Below are 26,846 nucleotides of genomic sequence, written 5' to 3'. Positions count from 1 at the left end.
TATTCTTGCCCGGGAAATCCCATGGACAGAGGAGCCTGGCGGGCTACAGTCCATAGTGTCGCACAGAGCTGGACATGACTAAAGCGACTTAGCACACACGAGGGGCCGTATTCAGTCGACAACAGTGGTCCAGGATCAGAGGGGAGACACAAACAACAGTCTCTCCACTTGTAATGGGAGGAGCTCCAGAATCATTGATTTTCAGCAGGTATGAAGGTCGAGGGTGTGTGTGTGTCTGTGATGGAAGGAAAACTGGTGCAACTGATGCTATTTCTAGGTGATAGAAAATTAACAATGCCAAAGGGAAAAATTGTAAAGTTCTTTTTATGTGTGTGAAAGCAATAAACCTTAGAAGAGTCATTTATATGAACTGCCTCTGATTTATGCCTAAATATCTGAGAGCAAAATTATATTTTCTAAGTAATGAACTTGTCAGATTATCATCATTTAAGTCTTGTTTTATTACTGTGTGTTTCATTTAAGTCTTGTTTTATTACTGTGTGTTCAGGTGTCTGCTTCCCACCTAAACAGAGCAGAAGGTATTGTCAGTAGCTCTGATGAGCTCTGCTCCTAATGGGACTTTGAGACTGGGCTTCAGGACTCTGAAAGGAAGAGAGAGATGTTACAGCGTGCTTGTTTCTCTTGCATCCTTTTCTTTCAAAGGAGTTGTGGTTAAGGGTAAATGACTGGTTAATGAAAAAAAAAATGGGAAGAAATGCCTTCATTTGAGAAGCTTGACAGCCATATAAAATGCATGTATATTGAATCAGAGGGTCTGCTAACAAGGCAAATGTAATTAAGAGGCTCACTGGAAGATATCTTTGTTTGATTTTGCCCCAGAAGCAAATTTTGAGGCAGGATTTTGAGCAGGCAAGTGGGGATGTGATTACTGTAGAATGTCTCCCAGGGCTGTGTAAAGAGGACCGCAGGAAGTTCAGCCACCCACTCTTACTCTCCTCTGGCTGAGAACTGTCTTGGGGGGCTCCTCTCCAGTGTTTCCTGGCTGCACCTGCAGATTGTAGGTTCCCAGCACCAGGAAAGGACTGGAGACAGAAAGTCAGCAGATGCCCAGGGAGAGGCCTGGGAGGGCACTGCTAGCCCCAGAGGAGCCTGCATCTCTACCACTTGCCCTCCAACTACGGCTGAGAGCAGAGGGACGGGCAGGATGTGATGCATGGTTGCCGAGGAAAGACCCTCCACTCCATCCTGTGATGCATCTGTCTATCAAGGAAAAGATGCCAAGTGTTCCTTATAGAACAGGCCTGGGCTGTGGTGAGAAAAGCAGGTATGGGGTCACACTCGTCAATACAGCTGTCACCTCCCAAAGCCTCTGTTCTCTAATGTGTAAAATAAAAACATTGGTTCCTCCTTTTCAGGATTTTGTGAAAGTCAGTCATGTTAAACTCTTTGTGACCCCATGGACTATACAGTCTGTGGAATTCTCCAGGCCAGAATACTGGATTGGGTAGCGTTTCCCTTCTCCAGGGGATCTTCTCAACCCAAGGATCGAACCCAGGTCCTCCTGCATTGCAGGTGATTCTTTACTAGCTGAGCCACAAGGGAAACCCTTGTGACTTTCAGGACTTTATGTGAAGTAAAAGAGACAGTGTATTGGTCTGTGAGGAACTCTGCATGTTGTTGTTTTTATTGTTCAGTCGCTCAGTTGTGCCCCATCTTTGAGACTCCATGGACTGCAGCATGCCAGGCCTCCCTGTCCTTCACCATCTCCCAGAGTTTGCTTAAACTCATGTCCAGTGACTTGATGATGCCATCTGACCATTTCATCCTCTGTCACCGCCTTCTCCTCCTGTCCTCAATCTCTCCCAGCATCAGGGTCTTTTCCAATGAGTTGGCTCTTCACACCACATGGTCAAAGTACTGGAGCTTCAGTTTCAGCATCGGTCCTTCCAATGAGTATTTAGGGTTGATTTCCCTTACGACTGACTGGTTTGATTTCCTTGCTTCCCAAGAGTCTTCTCCAGCACCACAAATCTAAAGCATCAATTCTTTGGTGCTCTGCCTTCTTTATGGTCCAGCTCTCACATCTGTACATGACTACTGGAAAAACCATAGCTTTGGGGTCATGCCTATATCCACAAATGAGGGGAGTTGTACTAAAAAGGAAAAAGAGAGAGCAAAAACCAACCAATCAAACCAACAAAAATAGAAGAGAAGAGAAATAGGAAGAAAAGGAAGGTTATTGTCATGTGAGGCATTTGTTATGCGATACAGTCATGCATATTCCTGTTTCTTGCCAAATAATGTTTGTGACTATTTCACAGCTCAGGATATGTAGTCACACACATTTCACTCAAGTCCCTGGCCTAAAGTTCTTTCTGCTCCCTGACCCCACTTCCTTGGTATTTCTCTGGTAGAGGTTCTGACTTCAGATGCACACAGGGTGCTTTAACCAGCATGACCTGACCAGCCTAAGAGAGGAGTCCTGGCTTCTTAGACAGACCTCAGACACTGCAGGTCATCAACCAGGTTCTCATGTAAAGTCCAAATCACTGCTGGAGAGTAAATGGCCTTTTCACCTTGGGGTGGACATTCGCTTGTTCACTGATCCTTGGAATACAGATAATACTAAATCTGCCCTGGGCTGGCTAACCCCCGAGGCCCATAAAGAAAGTTTATGGAATCGTCCAGGCTGTTTTCAGGCTCAGTGATGCCAGAAACAGTGATGCTGGGGACACAGCCTGCTCCTGATTATACAACACTAAGAAGGAGCTTCTAGTTCAGAGTGCAAAGTCACGGGCGAAACACCCAAAAAAGGAGTTGCACAAGCTTTGCAGTGGAAACAAATAGAGACTGCCAGAGTAGCCCTGTCACCACTTCCCAGGAACAGGAAAAGCTGAAGTCATGGCCAGAGCACTTGATGTCCTGGTTGTGGAGGGACACTCACCCGCACCCCCCGCAGACACACACTGGTGCTGAGAAAGATGGTTCAGTGGTGGCTATGTTGATGACTGTCTCATCAAATGACACAGAGCCCAGGCTCCAGAAAACTCTAGTGGGATCCACATTGCTATTCATCCTGAAGCACAGCTTCCCATGTGTGTCTTATGGGAGGTAACACATTTTGATGAGTCTGGACCAGGGGACCCAAGCACTTCTGACTTATTAAACCAGGAACATGGACTCTTCTGCTTCCTCTTTGTGCTGATGTGGGAGGCAGAGGACCCTCTGATCACGGGAATAGGGCAGACTTGGAGGAGGGGAAACGCAGCAGGATCCACCCTGAACTCAGATGCTTGAGGTACCTTTGCACTGGGCTCACAGGGTCATATGTTTCTGTAAGATTTTTTCAGAAGACAGAGATTCTGACTACAGCAGTGGATTAAGAACACTGCCTCTTTCCACTGAGATTGCCTTTAGTCTCACGTGGAGAGGTGCTGGCGTAGCCAGAGGCATATTGGGGATCAGTCTAAGGGGAAGCTGAGTTGGGGATATATTTTGTTTGGGCTTAGTCAGATTTATTTGTGTGATTTACAGTCACTTCCATATATATATGTGTCTGGTAGTTGCTTACTAAACATATATTATGATACTAAGCAATTTTTCAGTTATTAAAATTTGTAATTTCCATAATGGCTTTTCTCATTCTAAAAAATATTCCCATTTATGTTTAATTTTGTATTCATCATTTGTATTTTTTTTGAAAAGGGCTTCTAACACCACAAAACCGGATCTACCTTCCTTCCCTCCCCCGCCCCTTCCCTTCCTTCCTCCCTGCCTCCTTCCCTTCTTGCCTCCTGTTTCTTTTCCTCCTCCTCCTCCTCCTTCTTTTAGATGCTATGACTTTACAATATTTACCTGACTTTCTGATTTCTTGCTCCTGTTTCATTTCCTCAGGTAATCAAGGGGGAAATATTTCATGTGTATAATAGATTGTTAGATTTTATAGAATGGTTTGACCACCAAACCACCGTGTAAAATGCTATTCCCATAGAAGAGCGTGCCCTGAGTTAAAAACTACCATCTTGAAGGACCTTCTGGATAATCTGTGTCCTACATGGCCTGGCCTCTACTCATGGTTCTAGCTCATTCTGTGGCCTCCTCTGAGGATACCTTGCACACCTGCCCTTTGAAGTCAGGCCCCCAGGATACATTATCTTCCACAGTGCTGTGTTTTTGAGTTTAATATTCCTCCCTTGGCTTCTCTTTACTCTTCTTTTACTAGGAATGCTAGCAAATTAAGTTGTCAGGTTTCTGAATCCCAAGTAACAAATACCATGTTAATATTCAAGGAAAAGTTTCAAGAGGCAGCCACACTGAAAATTGCGAGAAATAAAGTCTCAAAAGTGAAAAAAGAGAGGAAAAGAATAAAACACAGAAAACAAAAATAATAGCACAGAGTCCTGAATCTGTAATACAAGCCCATTTCCTTTAGGAGCAAATAGATGTTTACATTCCAAAGTGCTTGAGAGCAGCAACATGAAATCACTGATGTTCACATGGTTAACATGAGCATTTGATAATACAAAGTACAGAAAATGTGAAAAATTCTCATCCAACAAAGTATGTATTTTAAGTTGTTGTTTTTACCAGAATCTGGTAAAAATCTCCTGTGGTACAGGAGGCTTACATCATTCTTCAGTATTGTTGATCAAACATCATGGTATTTTATTAAACTGACGGAATTTGGGGGAAGTGTGACATGATGGTTAAGACTGAATTTGGGGACCAGAGAGTCCTGGTCATACATCCTGGTTCTTCCACCTAATTAGCTATCGGACCTGTCTGAGCTTCATTTTCCTCATATAAAATGAGGAAATATGTGAGGACCGGAAGGTAGATCCAAGATCTACCTCGTAAGATCCTGGAGAGATTGTCTGGGAGGCTTTTTGCAGGGTCGTTTTCTAGTTGGTTCCAGGCTTCAATTTGCAGCCCAGTGTTGCAGGAGTGTAGCACTTTGCCAGCTGCTTTGGCATTAAATATACAAGAAAATATTTATTAAAATATTTCCCTTTTTTAAAGGTTTATTTTCTTTGATATATTTTCTTATGGAAATCCATTACTTGTGGGAGTAAGAGGAGAATAAGTTGCACTCAGAATAAAATCCAGGCTTCCATCGAGCCCTGACTCCCTTGGTTGGCTCCCCTAAGCCCCTCTGCCCCTTACTCACTGCTCAGACCCTGGAACATGCCAGCCCTTGCCCACCTCTGGGCCTGTGCATGAGCTGTTCCTCTCCTTAGTCTGGGGACCAGTCTAACCCTGGGTTGGGTTGTCCCCTTTCCAGCCTTTGCTTCTCCATTCGGCAGACACGTCCTCTGATGTCGGCCCTTCTCTGTGAGACTCTGCGTCTCTGCCCGTCACACTTACACAGTGTGCATTTGTTAGATGATGCTTATGTTAGCTCACGTCTGTCCATTTCCCCCTCTAACTGGCTGCTCCATGAGGGGTTCTGTCTTATTTACTGGACCCTCTCTGTGTCTGGTAAAGAGCCTGAAGACTTCAGATCCTCACATATTTTCTGAATGACTGGTAATAAATGGGTAGAAAGGCAAAATGAGATGGGAGGCAGAGCATGGGTGGCTGACAGAGGACGGCAGGGTGAGGACCGAGAGTTGAGAGTAAATACACTGGCTGGGATCTGACACTTGGTGGGCAAGGACTGCAAACCAGCAATTGCTGGAAGGAAAGGGGAAGCCGGAGGGGAGAAAGAGGGCCAGTGTCTGTTATGTGGAGAGAGAGTGGAACCACCTGTTCCAGGCGCCTGTTTTAGCAGCTCTCAGTGGGAAACCAGCTGTTCTGATTTCCTTGCATGATACGGATAAAAAACCCATAACATAATTTGGAATGTGGGGGAAAGCAGCCCAGCATCATGACTGTGGAAACCAGTCATACTTCCCTTAAGCCTATGCGTTCCCTAAGGACACCCACCACCACCTGATCCTCCCTAAACCACCATGACTCACTGGGCATCTCCAGTTCTTTCTCACACACTGAAACCTGTGTTTCTCAGGAGGACAGAAGGGAGGAATGGTTAAGATTTTAGTCTTTGGAGTCAAATGACTTTGTAGTCATTGATAGAGTAGGAGCTAAGACACTTTACTCAACATCTGTAAACCTCCTGCATGCTAAGTTGCTTCAGTCATGTCCAACTGTTTGAGATCCTATGGACTGTAGCCGACCATGCTCCTCTGTCCATGGGATTCTCCAGGCAAGAGTACTGGAATGGGTTGCCATTTCCTTCTCCAGGCGATCTTCCCAACCCAGGGATCAAACTCAAGTCTCTTCTGTCTCCTGCACTGGGAGGCCGGTTCTTTACCACTAGTGCCTGGAGAGCCCTGTAAACCTCAATGTTCCCATTTTTTAAATGGAAATAGGCACTCAGAGAGATACGTCTAGTGATTAAGTTGGATAACTCCTATAAAGGGCTCAGCTCAGTGCCTGCACCAGATGACTGTTCAATGAAAATTCTTTACTGAGAAGCCCTGAAAACCACGTTTATCTTTAATCAGACCCTGTGGTCATAGAGAGCTTTGGATGTAATCAACAGAAATAAACAGAGATTACTGGAGCCTGAAAAAAAAAGTTTATTGGAAGGATATAAATAGCTGACAGAACTTAGGGAAGAGGCCTTGGGGAATGTGGGAACCAGGGCAACGGAGGGTCTTCAAAACAAAAACAAGTAAACCATCTTTCGAGGTGCTGCTGCTTCTGGTGGCACAGCCTTGGAATGCCCAGGAAAGGGGAATCCAATGGCCCCACTTGGGTCTAGCCCTCCCCTGTGGTAAGAAGAGTGGAAGTCTCGGGTGGGCTGCCCATCAAAGCCATGAAGACGGGACACGGGGCAGACAAAACTCCTGTTCTCTGTAGATCTATTGTGGGTGTTTCTGAGGACCTGCTAAGCCAGTTTCTCTCAACTGACTTTTCAACTTCTTATTTGCCAAAATTTAGTTGCCTTTCATAAGAACTCAACCTCATTTCCTCTCATCTTTCTAGACAATCATCCCCACCTTTTTTTTTTTTTTTTTTTGAGTTAATTTCTGCAGTCTTTATTCACTCATACATTGATTTAGTAAACAAGTACTTATTGAACACCTGCTGGTGTCAGGTTTTGTTCTGGGGGCTGATTTACTTCAGTAAGCCACAGAAATCCCACACCCTCAAGGACTTATTTGAGTTGGCTTGGGGGGAGGCAGACAAGCAAACATAAACAACAGAGAGATGACATCCAGCGAGTGACAAATCACCAGTGAGAACAACCGCAAGCCAGGGAAAGGAAGGGGTGAGGTGTGTGCCAAGGCCTTGCTCTGATGGCTTAGCCAAGTTTATACGAGGCTGTCATTCATCTGCTCACATCTTGATTATTTTATTTGCTTGTCTGTCATAAGTGACTAGCTGGCTTCCCCACCTAGCAGCAAGCACCTCAGGGGTGAAGGCATGTCATTCATTTCTTGGGCTAGCCTTGGCCTCACTGTGGGTGCTGAGTTAGAGCTTGTTGAGTGAATGGACAAGCGCACCCCTTATGGTGTGGCTATCAGATGACTGTATGTTTCTGCTGTGAACCAGCCAACCAGCCAGCCATTCTCCCAAGTGGGGCATTGCGGGTGACCTGAAATTCCTGCCCTTGTTGGTTCTGTTGTTAACTGACCAACTGGCTGAATAAAACTTTTCTTTTTTGGGGCTGTCATGGGTCTTTGTTGCTGAGTGTAGGCTTAGTTGCATGTGGGATCTTAGTTCCCTAACCAGGGATCGAACCCACATCCCCTGCACTGGAAGTCAGGTTCTTAACCACTGGACCACCAGGGAAGTTCCTGAATAAGACATTTCTTTAATCCCTATTTAGTGGATCTCTCTTCTTTGGAATCAAGTTGGTTTCTTTGTGTTATAGTTTTTATTTTCTTAAAACAGGCTTTCTGAATGTAAGACCAAGTTTGAGGAACAGAGGAGAAAAACCTCTGTTCCTCACAGCTTGAGTCCCAGAATCATGACGTCTGAATGAAGTGTGGTGTTTGAAGGAAGTTCAGGACAGCACCCAGCCCAAGTGAGGCTGCGCCGTGAGACACAGGGGCAATGGCAATGGTCCTGTAAGCGAAACTGGATTCCTGTTAAATCTGCTCCCTCCGTACTTAATGTCCTAACATGGAAAGAACTAAATTAATCCTCAGTTAAGTACCCAGTCTAAAAGTAGAGGACAAGACAATGAAGTGCTTTAAAATATTTTTATTAAACATTTGTATAAAGTAGAGCAGTGTTAATGCAAGATGTTCCGACGTGGCCTCCACCCTAGCAGGATTCATGCCTTTGTACTTCAGACCAATGGATAGACTGCCACTGACACAGCTCTCTGGTTGCGATGGTAGCTGTGTTTATAAATGGTCAGCTGTGCTGTGAATATATTTAGGTTATGCTAAATGCCCCGAGAGGATGAATATCATCTGTTTCCAGTTTAATTATGTTTTGGAGCATGGTATGCTTTTTTCCAGATGAATAAATACTAAGTCTTTTTCACTTCCAGAGGAAAGTCAGGGTTGGATTCTGAAATTCAAGTTACCAGACTTATTAAGTCAAATTAAAATGAAATATAAAAAGCTGTTTGATTCTATTTATAAATACTTATCAGAATACCACTCAATGAAAATTTGAGGTTTTGGATAAAAAATTAGATACAAAAACTGACACCAGAAACCATATCTTTCATCATTAGCATGGTTAGATGGTATGATCAGGTAGTTAGAACTAATGGTTAAATGGTGTTGGTAACTGTACAGTATATTTATATAACATTAAAAACTTTCAAAGCAGTTTTTATCCAAATGTTCTCAGACTTTTCATATCATAGACCTTGAAGTTTGTGTATGCATGCCAAAATATATACAGTGACTATTTTAAGCACTATCACCATTAAAAAAAGATTCACTTCAGCCTTCTGAAAAAGCTAATTTGGCTGGCTCTATTTATTTGTTCATAAGCCATAAACTTCCTGATAGAGATCTTGAAGGAAAAGAACCAACTTGAAATGGGTATCAAAAGGGATTTTATTGTGATTACACGAATTCCCCAAGTACTGCGATCTAGTGATAGCAGATGAGTGCCCCAAAGTTAGCCCACTGCTAACCAATGGTCACGCTGGAGTTAGACCCTAGGATTCCTGACTCCTACACCTGTGTTCTTTCCACCTTATCCCCTTGTCTCCCTCACACGATCATTTGAATTAGCAAAATGTGCATGTAATCTACAAACTTTCTCTTCCGTCTCAGTTTCAATGAAAGTAGCTGTTATATAGATAACAGTATGTGTATGTGTGTGTATATATATATATATATCTCCTGTGGGTTATTTACACTTGCTTTCTCATGTGTCCTCCTTCCTCCCCCCACGTCCATCTTTTTTTAAAAAATAAACCTCAGAAAAACTAGGTAAGATAGGCTGTTTCAGTATGCTTCTGTGAGCAAATCAGTGAAACGTGTCCAGTGGCATAGGGAACAGACAGGGCTTTGATACTTCTCAGGTGCTGTGCTCTTCTCCTGGTCTCATCCCCTTGACTTGGATGCCAGCAATAGGTTTGGTTTTTAAAGGCCTGTCCACTCTGACACTAGAGAAAACCTCAGGGGTCCTATTTCTGGCAAGCTGCTTATTTATTCATCTTGCTACTTTAACTCAGCATCTGTGTTTTGTTTTGTTTTCAGTAAAATTTAAAGCTCTGAAACAGAGTTAGCTATGTATTGGGTTGGCCAAAAAGTTTTTGGAAAAAGCCAAACAAAGTTTTTGGCCAACCCAATATATTTTAACATGTAAAACCCTGTGAATTCACTTGACTTAATTCCACATCTTAACAACAAAAAAGCCCAAAATACCACTTCTCAAATTGTAATGTGCTTATATGTCAACAAAGTAACTATGAGATAAAGGAAAATATACAAAAACCATTTCATAGATTTTTTTGTTTCAGTTTTTAAAAAGTCATGCTTGGAAAAATTGCATTATATTAAGTCAAATTATCTTTTGTGCTGTGCTTCGTCACTCAGTCCTGTCCAATTCTTTGTGACCCCATAGACTGTAGCCCGCCAGGCTCCTCTGTCCATGGGGAGTATCCAGACAAGAGTACAGGAGTGGGTAGCCATTCCCTTCTCCAGGGGATCTTCCCAATTCAGGGATAGAACCCATGTCTGCTGCATTGCATGCGGATTCTTTACCATCTGAGCCACCAGGGAATCCCATCTTTTATATAATGATTTGTATCATTAAAATGTACAGGTTATTATGGGTAAGAAAAAAATTCAGAATCTGTCTTAGATCAGAATTCTTATATTGCCAGAACTAAAAATAGCATAATAACTATTGTTTGTGGGATATCCAGAGGTTCAGTATTTCCTTACCAGTGAAATATATTGCTTCTATCTATGTTCAAAGGGGCAAATCTATTAATTCTTTGGTAAAGTTCATAGTTCTGCTCTAACTGTATTCAGTTCCCTGGTAAATGCTTGGAGGAATATGAGTCCTTGGTTTATTGACTGAGATACCTTCTGAGATGATTAATACACCATCAAATACATAGAAGTCGGTGAAATATTACATGTTTTCCTAACATGTCCATTGGAACATCTTTTCTTCTTGAATTACTCCAATATTTTTTTTTAATATAAGGAGGATTTTTTAAACCCCCAAATTGTGCATTTCTTAGTATTTATTTCTAATGAAAGTAACGTTCTGATATTTAAGAATTAAATGATATGAGTTGGGATATTTTTTTCTTTTTTCTTTCTTTTTACACATCTCCCAAGAGGGCTTTGACCCTGTTGATCATTTTGAAACTGTAGTAGTAGGCTAATTAGATTGTTTGGACCAGTGCTCACAGAGGTTCTAAAATCCACTTTTTCTCAAAGAGAGGTTATAAATGTGAGAAACAAAATCTGAGAGACCACCCCTCTCTTGTGTCCATTGGCGATGGGGTTCACTAGACCACATACCACCACCCCCCTTACTCCAAGCCTTCTCAATCAGGCTCTTTCTGCTACAATCTCCTCCAGGCTAATCAACACTTTTGATCATTCCTTTCTTCTGAACTATGAATCTAACCAGTACACTATTGGTTAGATAGTTGGGACAATAGTCTGAATTGTTGTCTGCTTATTGTAATTTCTTTTTGTTACATGATGACACTGTGTCTGCTAATTCATTTTGGAATGTACCTGAACTTTGGTACATCTAAAAGGAAGCTCATTTGGTGCTTGCTCTGAACTGAACGAAAAGGGAAGACCCGTGTCCCTGACTGTCCCTTCCCTTGGATTTGTATTCTCTGCCAAGGGGTTTATAAATATCAAGGGGTCAGGGACAGACTCCCCGTTGTGTTAGCCTCTGCTGCCTTTTCTAGGCAAGTCCCTTCTGGAGATCCCCGCCTCTACGTGCATTCCCTTGCCCATGGACAGCTCTGTCCATGGGATTTTCCAGGCAAGGACACTGGAGTCGTTTGCCATTTCCTTCTCCAGGGGATCTTCCCCACCCAGGATTTAGACTGGAGTCTCCTGCTTTGGCAGGTGGATTCTTTACCACTGAGCCACCTGGGAAGCCTCTTCTACTAAATACATGGGGATAAATCACCTTTAAAAAATCCTTTAAGATTTTTTTTCAATCAACATAGTTATTTTGTGTGTTTTCTTTTAGATCACCTCCAGCTTTGGTCCCCTGGCACCACCCATTAGCGACAGTCATAAGGTAAGTGTACATTTTAAACTCTGTTTCAATCAGTTGTTGATGGAAATATCAGTTTTGTTCAGTGGTTTCCACCAGAAACAGTTTCATTCAAATATTTTATCAGTGAATAGTAGTATAATAAATGGAAGTTTCATATATAGGAAAGATAATAAACCTCCTCTGTAAATTTTGTGAATAGGATAGAAATGGATAGAAATTAAATTACAAAAAGTACTGCTCATCACCCTTGACTATTGCCTGTAGCATAATACAGTATATTTGCAGCCACCAAGTGGAATGGTTTTTATGTACCATCTTCATCACAGGCAGCTGCCAGAATCCTCTCAAGAGGCACATTACAACAGCCTCTTCTTCTGTTTTAAATTGGGCCATAGCCCAAGAAGTGTCTCAAATGGCTTTCGGCACCAATTAACATCTAGCAGAGAGTTTAGCACTTAATGGGCACATGATAGAAACTGGCAGGAGAATGGACTGATGGATTCATTAATTCATCACTTTTTATGCTCTGTGAGATTCTCGGCAGTGTGAGGCAGTGTTGTGCACTGGTTAGTGCCCTAAAGCTGGAGCCAGGTGCTGGGTTCGGATACTGTCCCTGCCACTTGCCAGCTGTGTGACTTTGAGCACAGGTCCAAACTGTTCAGGGCCCGGGGTTTTCCATTCACAAAGTGGGGTTTATAATCTACCTCTTTTGTTGTTGTTATAAGGTTATTACAAGAACCTCAAGGTTTTTATAAATATTACGAGGTGATTATAAATATTTATAAAGTGCTTAAATTAATACCTGGCATAATAGTAATCTTTATGAAATGTTTGTTGAATAAATTAAAATATATTAAGCATATAGGGATATTCCGAGGTTCCAGATTTAGAGACTGAAAAACTGGCTTGACCTTAGAAGCAAAGATGCCCTAGGAGCAATAAATATACCTGCCACTCAAATCTTTGTTTCAATATTATTTTCCCATAAAAAGAATCAGAGAAATGACTGAGGGCTGGGGCAAGAAATATGCACAAAAAGCCTGGATTATCTTATAGTGCCAGGAAGTAAGGAAGTGCTAAAAGAGAAGAGATGAAAACAAAACCAAAATCTCATAAAGGTGACTATGACACAGTGTGTGTGGAAAGGCTATAGGAACCAAAGTACACCCATCAGCCAAAGCAGGAACAGTTTGAGCCACAAAATAAATAAGCAATATTGAGGTATAACCCAAATCTGATAACTATCTATTCTGGTGTAAATAAATGATTGGATAAATATACGAGGGAAATAGACAAATCTCTCCAAATAGTGTATATAGATACTCTGTTTTCTAGGAGGTAAAGCATAACTCTTCATGGAGCTACACATAATTTTTTTCTTCCAAAGAGTACAGTATAGAAACAGTAAGTTTTTTTAAAAAAGGGTAACTTACAGTAGGGGCTTTCCAGGTAGCTCAGTGGTAAAGAATCTGCCTACCAATGCAGGAGACACAAGAGATGTAGGTTCAATCCCTGGGTTGGGAAGATCCCCTGGGTAGGAAATGGCTACCCACTCCAGTATTCTTGCCTGGGAAGTCTCATGGACAGAGAAACCTGGAAGGCTACAAGTTCATGGGGTCACAAAAGAGTCAGACATGACTTAGAGACTAAACAGCAACAGTTTACAACAGAGAAACTTGACAAACACTACCTCAAGCCAGGAGATCAAGGTAACATTGACAGTGATATATCATATTAATAGTAGGCATCCTTCACAGGATGTGATGAGAATGGCACTTGACCTCTGTGATCTTCCTCTCAAAACATATTACCCCCCAGTCTAATCATGAGAAAAACACAAGACAATTTTCAATCGAGGTGCATCCTACAAAACATTTGGCCAGTCTCCTTCAAAATTGCCAAGCTCATCAAAAACAAAGAAAGTTTGAGAAACTGTCACAGCCAAGAGAAGTCTAAGGAAACTGGAAAGCTACCTGTAAGGTGGTATCTTAGATGGAATCTGGGAACAGAGAAAGGACATTAGGTGGAGACTAAGGAAATGTGAATAAAGTTTAGTTAATAATGAAAGTGAAAGGAGGTGAAGTCGCTCAGTCATGTCCAACTCTTTGCAACCCCATGGACTGTAGCCTACCAGGCTTCTCCATCCATGGGATTTTCCAGGCAAGAGTACTGGAGTGGGGTGCCATTTCCTTCTCCAGGGGATCTTCCCAACCCAGGGAGCAAACCTGGGTCTCCCGCACTCCAGGCAGATGCTTTACCGTCTGAGCCACCAGGGAAGCTATTATTAGTTAATAATAATTTTCAATATTTATTCACTAATTGTGAAAAATGTACCATCCCAATATAAGATATAATAACAGTGGAAACTAGGAGTGGGGTATAGAATAATTCTCTATTAGCTTCACAATAATTTTGCACTTCTGAACTTTTAAAAATAAAGTCTTTATTTAAAAAAAATAAGGAAGTGATTTGGGAGGGCATACTCTTCAATTTTCAAGTATCAAGATAATGGTATTTTTTAAAATGTTGAATTCAATTAATATATGTTTTGAGGCTCATATATGGAGAATTATATTCTGCATTAAAGTTTTGAATTAAAATAGAGATGTACACATCTATAAATCATTCAGTTATATTCTCTCCTCTAATGGAGAAAGAAAATAGCATTAGCAACACAAACCTTTTTTGGTGAGAATAATTGTTATTGGAGTTTGAAGTAGATTATCATATGTAGCATGACAAATTACCACAAATTTAGTGGTTTGAAACAATATATAATTCCTATACTACAGTTTCTATGGATCTAGAATCTGAGTGTATCTCAGCTGGGTCCTCTGCTTAGGGTCTCGTAAGGTTATAATCAAGATGTTGGCCATGAGACAAGAAGGGGGCAGGGCACAACCATTAAAGGAATGACATAATCCAAGAACACGTCATGAACTGAATAGAACCAAATAGGTCCAAGATGGCGGACGAGTCAACTTCCCCTGTTACACATCAGCAAGCTAGATGACACACCCACAGGCGCCATGCTCGTTCCAAGGCCAACCATAAAGGTCAAAAAGACGGCAGTGGCCCAATTTTTGGAAATCCCCACCCCATCCCCCAAATAGCTGGAATACTCCTCCCACTCATTAGCCTAAGAAATACCCGCCTCTATAAAAACAGATAACCCCACACCTTGCCATCTCTTGCCTTATGAGATGGCCTGTGTGAAGCCAAGAACTCACACTTGGCAGCTCTCCCAGGGACTCAGATGTGACCTGGGATGTGACCATCCTCTCGTACTCCACTCTCTTTCCCTCAACAAGTAGGCTGTGTTCCTTTTAGAAGCTTTTTTTTTTCCTTCTTCTTGGTTCATGCGGTTGTTGGTGGGATTCACTTGAGTTGTAGGATTGAGGTCCCTTGTTTTCTTGCTAGCTGGCACCTGGGGTGCTTTCATCTCCCAGGTATCACTCAAGGTTCCTGGCCATGTGGCCGTTTGCCTCTCACAGGCCCTGTCACAACATGGCTACTCACTTCAAAACAAGCAGGAGGATCTTGGACTCCAGTCTGCTAGGACAGAGACTTGCATAATGTAACCTAATCAGGGAGTGACTATCCCCTGTGGCTTTGCAGTGTTCTATTGGCTGGGGCAAGTCAGGCTGGGAGTATAGGTGGTGCTTGTACTCAAGGGGAAAGGATTATCCTAGTGACTGTACTCACTGGGCAGTCACTTTAGGGTGTGTCCACTGCAGCAGGAGAGTTTTGAAACAGACACAGGCAGCTGGGCAAACTAAATAAGAGAATATGAGCAAACTAAATAAGAGAACAAATCAGAAATGCTTGCTTCTTGCCTTCAAGTAAACTACAACTTAAGGTAACTAAATAAATTTAGCTTCCCCACACAAATACACAACATTATGTTTAACTTGGAGAAATATTTCTAAGTTTTGAGGAGTATTTGAAGATGAAGGAGTTAGAGAAAAATATTTGGAGATAGCTCATAAATACATCACTATTTTCCTAATTGGGGTAGTTTTTTTTTTTTCCTTAGCAGTGAAGAAATTTGCATAAAAATATGTTCTCAGTGGCAACGTTTATGTGCTTTGAGAACTCCCATTATGAACATCCAAAAATATGATCTCATTTTCAACATTTCATGACTTAATTTTCTTCATTTTTGAGACTGTTTAGTTTCTTAATACTTATGTTTTTAAGTTCTGCCTACTAATAATTATTAATAGGATTGTACTGTATAATTTACCATATGAAAAAATTAAAACTACCCCAATCAGGAGAAGAGAAGAGGACGTCAGAGGATAAGATGGTTGGATGGCATCGCTGATGCAATGGGCATGAACTTGGGCAAACTTTGGGAGATGGTGAGGGACAGGGAGGCCTGGTGTGTTGCAGTTCATGGGGTAACAAAAAGTTGGACACCACTGAGTGACTGAACAACAACTGTTTAATTGATAATTTTTACATTTTACATGATGCTTAGACATTTGTATATTTTAAATGTATTGAATATCCATTTTCACTGATTTCTTCTTATGGGTTTTGAATCCTTTTCTTATAAAACATTAAATACAGAAATTCTGCTATTGTCATTTGGCTTCAGCTTTTTAATCACCACCCAGATTTTCAGGAACTCAAATTTTTTTTTCCCCTGATGGCTCCTTGTAACACCAAAATGTCCTAGAAATCCTAACATTTAGCCATTGGAACTACATTTGCCAAGCTGCTGCTTGCATCTGGAAATAAAACACAAGCATCCTTTGTTAGACCCTGCGTCCAAATTGTGGGTTTGGATAATAGGATGACTGTGCGCCTCCACAGAGGTTAATGCACGCCTATTAGTGGACTGAACCAGACACCTGTGTTGTTTATGTCTCAGATATGCAGCTACCTGGAAGAAAACAGGCAATGAAGCCCATTAGCAGCCAAGTTGACATGAAAATATGTATTGCAATAATTTAGCTAAGAAACTCCTAAGAGAAATGATTTCCTGTGGCCCCTCCCCCACCCTTCACCTCCTTGTCAAGTCTTTTTCTGCCTGGGTTTCTTTTTTCTGCTCACTCACAACCACGCCTTAGGCTGTAGCTGTTGGTTCTCCTATGCCAAGGGGTACAAAGAGTTGTTATTCAGAATGGTGAGAACATAATCACTTGTAGCTATTGGGAAAATAACTCATTTAGCAAATAAAGGTCAAAGTGTGCTTGCTTTCTTCCTTCCTTTCTCCCTTGAAGTTGTTTTCTTTGTAGGAATTAAATAAAGGAACCCTTTTAAAAAAATAGGACACAAAATAAGGAAGTATTAAATGCAAGCTCAGAAGAAGAACGTTTGTCTTTGACTGGAAGGTCACAGGATAAAGCGCTCTTATCAGAGCTGAAGCTAGGGGAAGGTCTTGGAATTTGCCAATGTTGTTAGCCTGTGTGATCATCAGATCTCTTTCTCCCAGTTTTAGAGGGATTTAGTCTTGCCATATGATTTCAGATTTATTCACCATTTATCGTAATATATAAATCTGGTACTTTCACCTATTACTGAAATTCTGGATTTTTTAGTAATATGATAGAAGCAACCGTTAGATCTTTTTAAAAAGACCTGAGTTTAACTTGAAGTAGAATATTTTCTAAGTAATATCTCTGTACATTATATCTGTTTTGTTTCTAGACCATCTTAACATCATTTTGCGTTACGGTGATCAAATACAAGCTGGATTTCCTTGTTGGGGAGTACCAAGGTAGCAATTAGTTATGATTATCTGGGTCTTCTTTTGGCATAAGACAGGCAACTCATTCATTGTATCTCTTTATTTAGTACTGTCCTTGAGGCCTTGTGTGGTGCCCACACCACCCTCCCACACTGAGCTCTCCTTTCCCTGAGTTTCCTGTCACACGTGGATTCTGTTCTTGGTCATTCCTGTCTTGTCTTATTTACCCATTCTTTGCTATGGATACTTTTTCTCTCCAAAAGAGACTGTTGGCTCTTTGAGGGCAAGGATTCTGCCTTCTTGTCTTTTTGTGTCTTCACAGTGCTCCGGGTCGTTAGCACTTGATGACCACCTACCACCATACCCCATGCCTCCAACTCTTAAAGCTGCTCAGAACAGTGTTTCCTCAAATCAGGAGACTTAACATATGTTCTAATTGCCTCATCCTGTACTGGGGGCTACAGAGGTGGGGTCAACCAAGTAAAACAATCACCCCAGACTTTGGTCCTCTCATTCTCCTCTCAGGACCACTTTGCCATTCTCAGATCCCAGGCTCCTTTCTAGGCATCTCTCCTGTGGCTCATTCTCTGAGGCCCTGAGGTCTCAACTGAGTATCACACTTCCTAGGGCCATCTTGTCTAATAAAGAAATCCTGAAAACCAGAAAGATGTCAAGACCCAAAGTAATGTATCTCCAGTGGTGAAATCCCAGGCACTGTGATAAGCAACAGTGAAGATATTTTTAACCTGTCCTCGTCTGGCCTCCCTAAAGTAACACCACGCAGGAAGATGCCTACTCTGCTTGTTTATAGGTGTACCCAGACTGCTGCTGCTAAGTCGCTTCAGTCGTGTCCGACTCTGTGCCTAGGGACTGTTAAAAGAATAGAAATGTTGATCTCTGTTCTTATAGTGTAAATGACCTAGCAGGGCAGTTTGGACCACATGCACCTATGGAGCACACCAGTGTACTGTTTAAGAGTCTTTCTGATCACACAGTTCTGGCTTATAATCTCAGTTGTTCTATTCTTTAGCTGTGTAGCCTTGCATCCATTTCTGAAATTTTCTGGAGATCATTTCCTTCATTTATAACTCCAGGATAACAAAGCCCAAGGAGGTCATGAAAATTCAATGAGTTAATGTATGGGCCATTTGGGGCACATAGTATATATGCATGGCATGGGTGGCAGTGATGATAATAACTAAAGAAAGGGAGGAGTGTAAGCCCAAGCAAGGCATCTGAGGCTGAGAAGAGGTGTGTTGATCAAGGCAATGATGGACGTGGAGGAGGATGCAGGAGAGCTTCCTGGGAAGCACCTCCTTGCATCATAGGAGAATGTGAGTGTCCAGTATCTGTGCTTGTTTACCCACTGATACCTGATCCACTGATCGGTTGGTCTGCAGAGGCATTTTTTTTTTGGCCTGGAAGCAATGTGTTAGAGAGTAGAAAAAGTCGAGTGGAACGCATGCCCAACATCATTATAGAGTGGAGGTGCAGGTATCTTCACCCCTTCTCTTAACTGTCTGCTTCTGAGTCTCCCTCCTCCATCGGACTGTATGGTCCTCAAAGCCAGCTTCGGACAGTTCATCCCTGTTTTCCCCAGGTCACTGTTGAGAGCACATGCTGGGTACTTAATTGTTGGTAGAAAGATTAAAAGGATAGGAGATGCTGGTGTTTTGCTATGCTACCTCATCTAGCAACACAAGACTCAGTACAAGTATGAGAATGTGTTTTCCCTGCATGCAAAGATGACTCGGTCCAATGAAAGATGGAAATACTGTGGTTTGTGGTTCTTTCTCCAAAGCAACGTTGTTTGTGGGGTCAGAGACCAAGAAATATGTGACTTAGGAAAGTTGCAACAGCCTTAAAAATGTTGGTTGTTGTGCATGAAAGAAAAGGAAACAAACAAACAAACAAACGAAAAACCCAAGCTTATAAAACTGAAAGGGGAGTCTGTTACATCAAGCCTGCTGCCAAAAGGGTTGAGTCAGCAGATTGGAATGGATCATTGCGAGTTCCTGCAGCCACCTAGCTTGTGATTTAACACTTCTCTGAGCTTTTGTTCCAGATATATGAGGCTGAATTTATTCCCATCTTATTGTCCTTGTAAAAGCAATTAAAAAAAAAAAAAAACTGTATGTTTTCTTTTCATTCTTATTTTTACCTTGCCATCCTGCTGTTTACAAGATTAGTCTCTCACACTCTGCCTGGGGTGTTTTCTATTCTTGTGTAGTTAAAACTGCCAGAGGATTCTTGGAGCAGCTCTATTTTGAAGAATGGGGAAGCCATGCTGCCCTGTGGAATCCCAGCATGGTGTGGTGGCTCCCCAGTGTAAGAGGCACATAGCTGTTATGAACTTGTGACCAACTGTGAAGCTTTGCACATTCAAGCACTTCAAATGCTTGAAAGTGCCCCTTGTACATCTCATTACAGAGATACAGTACCAGATGTGACTTCTCATGAGGGTTGATGCCTCGCTGGAAGTTGCCTGGAGTAACATGAAATGTGATTTCTTTCCAAAATGGAGCGCCTGTGACTTTTCTCCCCAGCACTGGGTTGGAAATGATGTCCCCATAGCTCCTGTTCTTCTCCTCTGCTCCTGCATTTGGTCCAATCCCTCTCTCCCATCTTAATGGTTTCCTCAGTGCCCTGTGTTCAGGTGATGCTCCTTCTGATCACAAAATCATGGTGGCACCTGGGACAAATGGGAACTGGAAGCTGTTCTTTGGCTTTCTTGATCCATAGAATCCAGAAAGCCTGGGGAGTTTGAGCAGAAGTTGCTTTAATTACAATTATAACAGTTCTTAGCACCAAGAGGATGAGCCTTTGTGAAGTGGTGAAGCAGGCCAAAGTTGGCCTTGTCCTTCTGAGCCTTTTCATGCCTCCATCTTCTGTTGTCGTTCAGTCACTAAGTTGTGTCTGACTCTTTGTGACCCCATGGACTGCAGTATGCCAGGCTTTCCTGTCCTTCACTATCTCCTGCAATTTCCTCAAGTTCATGTCCATTGAATCAGTGATGCCATCCAAATATCTCATCCTCTGTTGCCCGCTTCTCCTCCTGCCTTCAGTCTTTCCAGCATCAGGGTCTTTTCCAAAGAATTCAGCTCTTTGATTCAGGTGGCCAAAGTATTGGAACTTCAGCTTTGGTGGTAGTGGTTTTGTTGTTAAATCATGTCCGACTCTTGAGAACCCATGGACTGTAGCCCACCGGGCTCCTCTGTCCATGGAATTCTCCAGGCAAGAATACTGAAGTGGGTTGCCATTTCTTTCTCCAGGGGATCTTCTTGACCCGGGGATCGAACCCAGGTCTCCTGCACTACAGGCAGATTCTTTACCAACTGAGCTACCATCAGTCCTTCCAATGAATATTCAGGGTTGATTTTCTTTAGGATTGACTGGTTTCATCTCCTTGTTGCCCGAGGGATTCTCAAGAGTCTTCTCCAGCACCACAATTCAAAAGTATCAATTCTTTGGCGCTTAGCCTTCTTTATGGTCCAATTCTCACATCTGTACATGACTACTGGAAAAATCATATCTTTGACTATATGCACCTTTGTCAGCAAAGTGATGTGTCTGCTTTTTAATATGCTGTCTATGTTTGTCATGGCTTTTCTTCCAAGAGACAATCATCTTTTACTTTTATGGCTGCAGTTACCATCCACAGTGATTTTGGAGCCCAAGAAAATAAAATCTGTCACTGCTTCCACTTTTTCCTCATTTATTTGCCATGAAGTGATGGGACCAGATGTCATGATCTTAGTATTTTGAATGTTGGGTTTTAAGCCAGTTTTTTTCACTCTCCTCTTTCACCCTCATCAAGAGGCTTTTTAGTTCCTTTTCACTTTCTGCCATTAGAGTGACAGCTCATATCTGAGGTTATTGATATTTCTCCCAGAAATCTTGATTCCAGCTTGTGATGGATCCAGCCTGGCATTTCACATGATGTGCTCTGCATAGAAGTTAAATAAACAGGGTGACAGTATATAGCCTTGATGTACTCCTTTGCCAATTTTGAACCAGTCTGTTGTTCCATGTCTGGTTCTAACTGTTGTTTCTTGACCCAATCCCCTATTTATCTCAGGACTTCCTTATCAGGGTAGATATCACTCAATACTTAGGCTCCTTCCCTTATGTGCAAGTTTCCTTCTATGAAAATTTCTAGTCCCAGATATTATTCCTTTTGGGTTTTCTCTGTGATATAAATATGGGTGGTATTAGGTCAAAGATATGTATACTGGATATACTTCTCTATAGTAGGGGAAATGTAACGAAACTCACCAGGCCTCAGATGACCTGCATTTATAATTCTAGTTTTGACACTTATTGGCTGGCGACCTTGGGTTATATATTGGGCTTCCCTGGTGGCTCAGCGGGTAAAGTGTCTGCCTGCAATGCAGGAGACCTGGGTTTGATCCCTGGGTCAGGAAGATCCCCTGGGGAAGGAAATGACAGCCCAATCCAGTACTCTTGCCTGGAAAATCCCATGGACAGAGAAGCCTGGTGGGCTTGCAAAGAGTCAGACATGACTGAGCGACTTCACTTCAATTGGGTTATATTACTTAACCTTTCTGAATATGCCCAATACAATAGAATTGGTGAGTCTGTGTTAGCATGTCTTAAATATGAAACTTTTATCTCCCAGGATTATCATGAAGCTCAAATGAGGTGAAGCACTGGAACTGTCTCTATACATGAGAGAGGTTCTGTGCAAACGTAAGGCTGGAAGGCAAGAAAGTGCCATGTCCACAGTGTTAGCTTCTTGACGAGACCCATGGGGTCTCAAAAGTCGGACACGATTTAAGCTTCCTGCTGTAGCAGGAAGCTTCTATCTGGCTTTAATATTTTCAGTAATCTTGGTTTATTGAGCCTCCATTTCCTTATTCATACAAAAGAATGCCTACAAAACCACACTGACTTGCCATGAACAATTATGAAGTTCCTTACGCTAGTGTCACTTGGGACTTAGTGTGTGTTTTATAAAACTTTAATTCCCTTTTCACCTTAACACGTTCCTCAAGCAGTGACTCTAAATAATCTGTTACAAGAGTGTCCATATGCTTCAAACCTGTCTGTATCTGAGGCAGGTCCAGTAACCAAAGTGGTGTCAAAGCTCCTCAGAGGAATAGTCTAGTCCAAAGGCAACATTAAATAGATGTACATTGTTCTCTGAAAGGAGGAGGGGTGCTAATAATACATCCACAGGGTGACATAGAGCTGGTGCTAAGGAATGGGGAGGAAGATGGGTGGGGCACTTGTTCTGGCCCCAAATTAAAGAGGACACCATATACCCATGAAATTTCATAATCGAGATAAATAATGCCTAATACAATGTGTTTGTGTGTGTGTGTGTATGTGTATGTGTGTATATATATATATATATATATATATATATATGTATTTTATTTGGCTGTGCCAGGTCTTAGCTGCAGCATGTGGGATCTGGTTTCCTGACCAGGGATTGAACCCAGGTCCCCTGCATTGGGAGCATGGAGTCTTAACCACTGGACCACCAGGGAAATCCCGATGCAATATTTTTAAAAATCAAAGCTAATGCAAAAAAAAGAAAAAAGTCTATGATAAACAAAACATCAATTGAAAATAATGTTGATTTTTTAAAATATTGCATTAAAACATTTATTTTGATTACTAAGCTTTTTGGTGCCCCCTGAAAATATGTGCCCAAGGAGAGTGAGTTCCTCAGTCCATTGACCTTGTCCTGCCCCCATCCTTGGGTAGTATCCACAGGGCTGGGGGGAGAGTCTCAGAGAGAGCTTCCAGTGCCCACTTCTTATGTCCCCTCCCTCAATCAGGGTCCTGAATTTGGTTTAACTGTAACCTTTTAAAAAAGAAAAGACCATATCAAGTGAAATTCTAGTGTTCTTTCTAATCAAGTGACCACAATGAAAGAGTTTGTAAAGAAAGTATGAAGTCAATTGTTCACCAGAAGCTTGATTTAGGTTTGGAGTTGGCAGACAATGACCCACATGTCGGCTGCCTATTTTTGTAGGTAAAGTTTTATAGGCGTACAGACTGGCTCATTTGTTTTTGTGTCAACAAGGCTGCCTTCTGACACAATAGCAAATTGAGTAGTTGCAGCAGAGACTGCAAAGCTGAAAATGTTTATTAATCTGGCCCATAGAAGACCCCTGATTTAAATTATTAAAGTGCTCAGATGTTTTTGAAGCAGCATGTGGGGTTGGCAGCAATTTAGAATATGTAGTTATTTGGAGATTTATGTAATAGAATTCAAGGATGTTTACAGAGAATATTATAACTTTCCATGTGTAAGAAAAGAGAGAAATGGGGAAGAATTCAGTTTAAAAAGTAAGTCAAGAGAAGCTGCTGAGAGCGAGAGTGGATGGGGTCTGTGTCAGTCCCTGCCCCGGAGTCCTATCAAAATCCAGCTGTGACTTGACATTAAAGGATATAAGATGCTTATGAGAGCTTGACATCACCCATATTTAAAGTAAGCCAGCAATGGGTTTGTGGAAAAGTACATCCACTTGCATTATCATATAAGTGATTTGTAGATTTAATCACTTCATCCTGTTGATGTATATAATTTAGAACTGACTTCACAAATTCAATGCAGGAGACCTGGGTTCAATCCCTGGGTCAGGAAGATTCCCTGGAGAAGGGAATGGCTACCCACTCCAGTATTCTTGCCTGGAGAATTCCATGGACAGAGGAGCCTGGTGGACTATAGTCCATGGTGTCGCAGAGTCAAACACGACAGAGCGACTAATACTTCACAAATTCAACAAGCATGTAGTGAGCATATATTTATGCAGAAACTGCAAGAGTTGCCCTCAAAGTAGTCTACTAAGTGTAATATGGTGACTGCAGCCATAAAAGATGCTTACTCCTTGGAAGGAAAGTTATGACCAACCTAGATAGCATATTCAAAAGCAGAGACATTACTTGGCCAACAAAGGTCTGTCTAGTCAAGGCTATGGTTTTTCCTGTGGTCATGTATGGATGTGAGAGTTGGACTGTGAAGAAGGCTGAGCGCCGAAGAATTGATGCTTTTGAAGTGTGGTGTTGGAGAAAACTCTCGAGAGTCCCTTGGACTGCAAGGAGATCCAACCAGTCCATTCTGAAGAAGATCAGCCCTGGGATTTCTTTGGAAGGAATGATGCTAAAATTGAAACTCCAGTACTTTGGCCACCTCATGTGAAGAGTTGACTCATTGGAAAAGACTCTGATGCTGGGAAGGATTGGGGGCAGGAGGAGAAGGGGACGGCAGAGGATGAGATGGCTGGATGGCATCACTGACTCGATGGACGTGAGTCTGGGTGAACTCCAGGAGTTGGTGATGGACAGGGAGGCCTGGCGTGCTGCAATTCATGGTGTTGCAAAGAGTTGGACACGACTGAGCGACTGAACTGAACTGAAGTGTAAGCAAACTGATAGGAAGGCCCTAACAATGTGTTCTGATATGCCTTGAGCTTAGAGTGCATAGATGTGCCCACAGGAGGTAAGGGGAGAAAAGTCAACTCATAGATGTCCCTAAATGCTGGCTAGGGAACTTGAACTTTAACCAGGAACCAGCAGGAAGCTTCCTTGACCAAGAAAGTGGCATATCCATATTGGCACTTTAATTAGGATGTTAACTGAGTGACAGTTTGTGGAGAGATGAAAGGTGAGTGAGGATAGAATTAGGGGGACTAATCAGAAGGTGATTTCAATAACCTGGATAGCCTGGGTGATTTGTAGTCATACTGAAATGACTATAAGTTAGCAGTATCCATGGAAATGGGAAGAAAGATCTAAGAAAGCTGGTGAGGATAAAATTGACTAAGATTCATCCAGTTGACTAGGAAGGCTACTAGATTTAAGGCTGAGGTGATTAGAAGGCTGGAGAAGATATTACTAGAGATAGAGAAGCCAGGTAGAGAAGTAGATTTGAGGTCTAAAATAAGTTCAGTGTTATGTATAATGAACTGAAAATGCTATATAATATCAAAGGCAAAACAGAGAAACATATCAGATGAAGAGAGAGGGAGAAAGTGGGGGAGGGGGGATTGGTGCTAGAGATGAAGGTTTAGAAATGATCTGAGATAAGATAATCATGAAGACTAGGGCATAGAAAGCATCAATGAGGGAGGAAATTTGCGGAGATGAGCATTAAAGAAACAAATACTGTGGAGTTGTCTGTAAAATACAGGATGCTTGGTTAAAGGAATAATGCTTTAGTATAAGACTATACCATGAAATATTTAGGACATACTTATTCATTGCTGATCTGAAATTCATATTTAACTGGACAGTCTATATTTTTGTTTATTAAATCTGGAAATTGCCCATGTTTATGGATGGTCAGGAGACAAGATAGTGGAAGAGCCTAGGAATGGACAGATGGGTCCCAGGAAAGCTAGGATGTTGTACCATCATGGCATCAGAGTGCAGAGTGGGATTCATGAGAGCTAAGCAGAAAGATCAAGGTCATTGCATTTGGCAACCTGGAAGTCATTAGGCACTTTGGAGAAGGCAGATGAAGGTCTGATTTTGTGGGTTAAGCAGTAAATAAAGGAATGGATTTGGAAATAATCAGTGTAGACCCTTCTTTTAGGAAGCATGATAAAGAAGAGGAGGAGAGAAATGGGTTGGTAAAATGTAACGAACTAGAAGGCAGATTTATAAGATTAGAGAGGTTGAAGCTTTTTCAGCTTCAGAGAAGGAGATGAAGGAAGTAGCATCTTGAGTAGCATCACTCCATATAAGAGGAGTGAAGGGGATTAAGGGATGGATCAAGCTGTGGATGATGCTGGGAGGTGGGGAGAGAATGTGGACATAAATAGAGAGATCAACCTTTGCATGGAAGAGGCTCCTTCTCCATCCAAGTCATGACTGAAGGAGGGGTTGATAGATAAAGAGGTGGAAACTTTGAGAGCAGGGAAAAGAAAGAAACACTTTTTATTTCTTTTTTGCTGTCCAACTGTGCTATTGAGAGTGTGTGGTATGAAGGAAGGGTTAGGGGAGCAGTAGGGGAAAAACTCAGGCTTGAGATATTCCCTTTTCTGCTGGTTGCACAGGTCAGATATGATGCAGAGCTCAAAACTGCATGTAATTCATCTAAGCAGGAACCATTTATTTCCCTCACATTGTATTTTCCTCCAGCTCTAGTGATCCATATTGATTCATAACATAATTGAATTTCTCACTAGGGAAGAGAAAAATGACAGAAACAGAACTGAACAGACTTTCTCTCCTCCATTTTGTTAAATCATGAGATCTTAGCCGTGGAATGAATGATCAGGGTCATTTATCCACGGCACTGTCTTAGAAGTGACATTGGCTGCCAGTCCTAGACAGCATTTCTGGGGACATGTAAAATTCCTAGTCTGTGATTTTCTGTCTCCGCCATGCAGATTGTGTCATGTGGAGTTAATGACTTTGCCATGTCACACCTAGCATACTGGGGACTTGCTGATATGTAGGCAACTCACTCTGATTCCAATCACCCTCTAATCTCCAGGAGCCAAAGTCAAAAGATGGCCAGGAT

General features: G+C 41.9%; 1 protein-coding gene across 2 annotated transcripts in view; it reads left to right on the top strand.

Moving 5' to 3' along the window:
- Positions 1-26,846, top strand: part of NCALD (neurocalcin delta) — a 466,586-nt gene that overhangs the window by 230,918 nt on the left and 208,822 nt on the right. For both annotated transcript variants that reach the window (XM_070383063.1, XM_070383066.1), the window contains exon 3: positions 11,617-11,667. The gene's annotated coding sequence lies outside the window, so the exon portion shown is untranslated. The remainder of the gene's footprint in view (positions 1-11,616; positions 11,668-26,846) is intronic.

The sequence above is a fragment of the Bos mutus genome, chromosome 14 (assembly GCF_027580195.1).
Source record: "Bos mutus isolate GX-2022 chromosome 14, NWIPB_WYAK_1.1, whole genome shotgun sequence".
Taxonomy (NCBI): domain Eukaryota; kingdom Metazoa; phylum Chordata; class Mammalia; order Artiodactyla; family Bovidae; genus Bos; species Bos mutus.
Note: the sequence above shows the minus strand (reverse complement) of the source record. Positions and strands in the feature narration are given on the sequence as shown.